We start from the raw sequence: 4,150 nt of genomic DNA, 5'->3' as shown, positions 1-4,150 counted from the left end.
CATTTGTGCTGGCATCTTTTGAAGTTAGGACTTCATGGGGTGAAAGAGAAGACTACGACTTCATTATTATTATAGTTGGTTTCCTTTGCTGAATTAGCGTTTATATTTTCCCAGTAGAAATCCCCAAATTGAAAATATAGAGGTGTCAGCTAGCACCACTTTAGTTAAGGTTGTGTCAACATTTCCTATAAACCTTGTTTTTCTAGGGTTTATAACTAGACCATAAAAACTCGCTGCGTTCTGAAACTTGGCATCACAAACTTGGATTTTTGCAGAATTTGAAGAGGGGAAAAATAAGTTCAGCTGCTTTTGACATGCGCTAGTGCAAAAAGGGAAATGATTCAAAGGGTGCCTTTTCTGTTAGAAAGTCAGAGAGAGACAATTGTCAGTACCAGCTAATGGTGCTTGTTAATTTTGGGGGAAAATGTTAATGATAAGGGCATTAAGCCCAAACCCACTAACCGTACATCTGTGGTGACCAGTTTTTGTAAAGGAGTTCACTGTGCATAATAATGTGATTTGAAAAGTTAGCTACACACATCTTCCCATAGCCAACCAGCCACACCTCAAGGGAGCCATTGTGACACCAGGGCAATGGGCCGATTCAAAACCAGAGCCTCACTCAGGAGAGCAGCCCTGCATCTTTACAATCCATATCTTGCAAGGCTGCTCAGGATCCAGTGCCAGCACCCTCTCTGGCTGCCACTGACTCACTCTGTCACCCATGGCTGAGTCAGTCCTCCTGTCTGGGACCATGAGACTACTCATCTCGGAGGGCTCTTGTGAGGAACCACTCACATCGTTATGCAGGTAACGTACCTCTATGACCCACAGGGCCAGCCCCTGCATCTCGTATCCATGGATACCTGCCCTGCATTGTTGATCATGTCACTGAGTACTCCCTCCTTCAGTTGGCTCATGGGAAAGGCCCTGGGCTTCCCCATGTGACAAGTCACAGCCATGTGACTCACAACCCTCCCACCCCCACCCCGGCCACCATTTCCTGTCCCCACATCTCTGCCCTTACCTGTTGCAGATCCCTAGTCACCTTGCAGAACAGAAAATATTCCAGAGTCAGGGCTGCTGGTTCCCTACAAATACCAATCCAGACTCATCCCAGATGACACCTGCTCTGCCACCTCTGCACCCCACCCCCACCACCTCCTGCACAATGTCAGGTCCCTGGCTCATGGCAGGGATATAATGGTTTTTGGTACCTTCTTCAGGTTTCTCAGAGATGGCCCCCATTTACTCACTGAGTCTGTCTGCCTTGTTCCCTTATGCTGTGTCCATCTGGGCACAAGCAATGTGTATGCATCATGGAGAATGCTCTGGCTGGAACAGTTGTCAGAATACATGCAAGGTGGTAAGGGCCAGCTGCATGGGCCTGTGTCCTATGAGTCACACAGGGATCCTGTGTGCTCGGAAGGGACCCTACTTGGTTTTATCACTCCACTTTTGCTGTGTGGAAATTCTCAATAGCTTACCAATCAGGGACCCTCTACTTACACCGGGACTCATAGATGACACAGTCAAATCTGGCCCTGGGGACCTCAACCTGCAGTGCTGGAGCCAGTCTCTGCGTCACAGGTATGACTGATCACTGAGCACATACTGAGCACCATGAGGGCACCAGGGACCACATCAGAGAGCATCCCTACCTCTAGGGAGAGGGTGGTGGGTGAGCATCATCAGTGATGGTTGCACAATGAAAGGCAGTGTGGAATAAGAGGCTGAGAGGGTTGGGAGGTGCAGCTTCCTTTGGAAAGCAGGGGATGTGACCCAGTCTGGAGGAGCTGGAGGAAGGACATTCCCTGCCAGCACCCATGAGCCTGAGTGGGCCAGAGAAGGCAGATTCTGCAGGCAGCAAGGGATTTCTCTGCCGAAGTGTGAGTGGGGGCACACCGGCAGACCAGTTCACAACACAGAAGAGTGACAGAATCCATTCCAGAAGCCTTAATGTGATGGTTGTGTAAGGAGAGATCAGAAGATGCCACTCCATCCCATCCCTGACCCCAATTTCTGTGCAAGTTATGGACCTGTCTTCTGCCTTAGCCCCAGCTCACGGCTTCCCACTTCCTTTTGATAGTCTTGTGGCATGGCGGCCTCAGTAGGCCAAGAGACACCTGGCTACCCAGGCCTGGCGAACATCTCCTGGGCTGCACATGGATTAAAAAAAGGATTATTATTCGAGAGACAGAGCAGACAAATACACAGAATTCCCATCCACTGACTTGCACCCTTCCCCACCAAATGCCTTCCATAGCCAGGATGGCCAAGCCAAAGCCGGGAGCGGAGAATTCCAGCTGGTTCTCCCACATGGCTGACAGCAGGCCAAGGTGTACACTGGCAGGAAGCTGGGAAGTGGGAAAAGGGATGCTGAGACTCAAATGGGGTGTTCTGACTTGGGAGCAGGTGTCCCAAACAGAGGCTGAAAACTGTGTACGTAGAAAGGTTCGATTGTTGAAAGCCAGCATTGCGGAGGAGAGCCGGGTTCTCGCCTCCTGAGACCCTCACAGCCCCACACTCAGTGCAGCTGCATCTGTGTTCCTTGGCTGACCCAGGAGCTGCACGCCAATGAGCCCCTGTGGACGTTAGCTGAGTTAGTAAAACACCTTCGCAGGCAGTAAAAGGCATCTCCCTCTGAGGTAAGCAGGCTCACTTGGTGGGAAAATGGAACACATGATGCCTACAGCTACAGGCAGACCTAGGCTCAAGGATGGAATCCTAGATCAGGGGCACAACTAGCTGGCCCGTGGGGGATCAGGTGAAGAAACATGGAGGAAGGTGGACCTTTTTCAAATTCATTGTCACAAAACCTTCCTGCCAGTCTCAGATGGAATTCAGGATCAAACCAGAAAATTGGGGAAGTGCTTTGCACTGTCCAAGATCAAGGTTGGTGTTGTTATCCAACCAAACAGCCTCCAGCACTCTCCTTCATCATTCTCAAGTCCCATGTTGACTACCTTCCAAATACTTCAATGCTACCATGCTGCTGTTCAAATGATGGTGCCTAGGGGCTGGCATTGTGACAAACTGGGTTACACCACAGCCTTATGGCCATTGGTTTGAGTCCCAGCTGCTCCACTTCTGATCCAGCTCCATGCTCTTGCATCTGGGAAAGTAGCATATGCCCCAAGTGCTTGGACCCCTGCACCCACGTAGGCAACTTGGATGAAGCTCCTGGCTTCATTCAGCTCAGCCTTGACCTGGCCACTGGGGCCAGTTGGTGGACTCTTTCTCTCCCCGCTAACTCAATCTGTTAAATAAATAAATCTTTAAAATAAAATGTTAAAAGGTCACATCTAGTAATCTGCCCAGACTTTTACAATCATTCTCCTAGGGGCTGTTGGGGCTGATGGCTGCTGGCATTTTCTGCTCTCTGCCAGGCAGACTGGGTGGTATAGTCCACTCCACAGAGCCTTGCGACCTTGGCCTCTCAGAGCTTCCAATTCCTTATTGGGAACACGTCCTGCCACTCCACAGACTCTGGTTGACGCACAACGCCTCAGGAAATTTTCCACAAATTGGACCATCCAGTGTTTGATGCACCTATCTTCAGAGTTACAATCTTAAACAATTGAGCAAGATGCTCTGCCCCCCTGGAAATTCCAAGCTCCAAGTGCAGTTTACACAAAGATGCTTTTGGGGCCTCCCCACCTTCTGCTTCTCACAGTTTTGTAAAACAAGGCAGCCAGGTTACTGGGCCTGATAGTGCGTCAAGGTCTTTCCGTGATTATCCGTAAGGAACAGTGTGCCATGGGTCACCGCCATCCTTGGCAGCAATGAAGAGAAGCTAATGAATTCCATAGATGAGAAACAAATGCAAGGAGAGAGGCAAAAGCACTGGTTAAAACCTGAATAAACAATGGCACAGAAATGACCGCTAGGAAAGCTTTTATGGGGCCCTGTTGCGTAACACTGGCTGGCCTACTAACTAGCATGTTTCCAAATAATTCAGACACAGCTGATGTTTCCCTGGATGGTGGGGGTGCTCTCAGGCATCCAGCTTTGGAACCTACCTGCGAGCTCATAATCACCAGCTCTCCCAGTCCAGCATCACTAGAACAGGGAAGCTGTGTGGTCACAGGGAAGACATCTGCCTGCTCGTCAGCTGAGAGGGAGAATTGTAAGGCTCCTGGCTTATGAG

The 4,150-nt window shown here is 50.0% G+C and overlaps 1 long non-coding RNA gene across 1 annotated transcript; it reads left to right on the top strand.

Annotated features, from left to right (window-relative positions):
- Positions 1–537: 537 nt before the first annotated feature.
- Positions 538–3,883, top strand: LOC131481203 (uncharacterized). Its single transcript, XR_009246124.1, has 2 exons — positions 538–810; positions 3,487–3,883. It is a non-coding gene; the product is annotated as an uncharacterized LOC131481203 (long non-coding RNA).
- Positions 3,884–4,150: the final 267 nt, after the last annotated feature.

Source organism: Ochotona princeps, chromosome 10 (assembly GCF_030435755.1).
Source record: "Ochotona princeps isolate mOchPri1 chromosome 10, mOchPri1.hap1, whole genome shotgun sequence".
Classification (NCBI taxonomy): Eukaryota; Metazoa; Chordata; class Mammalia; order Lagomorpha; family Ochotonidae; genus Ochotona; species Ochotona princeps.
This window is presented reverse-complemented; position numbering and strand designations above follow the sequence as displayed.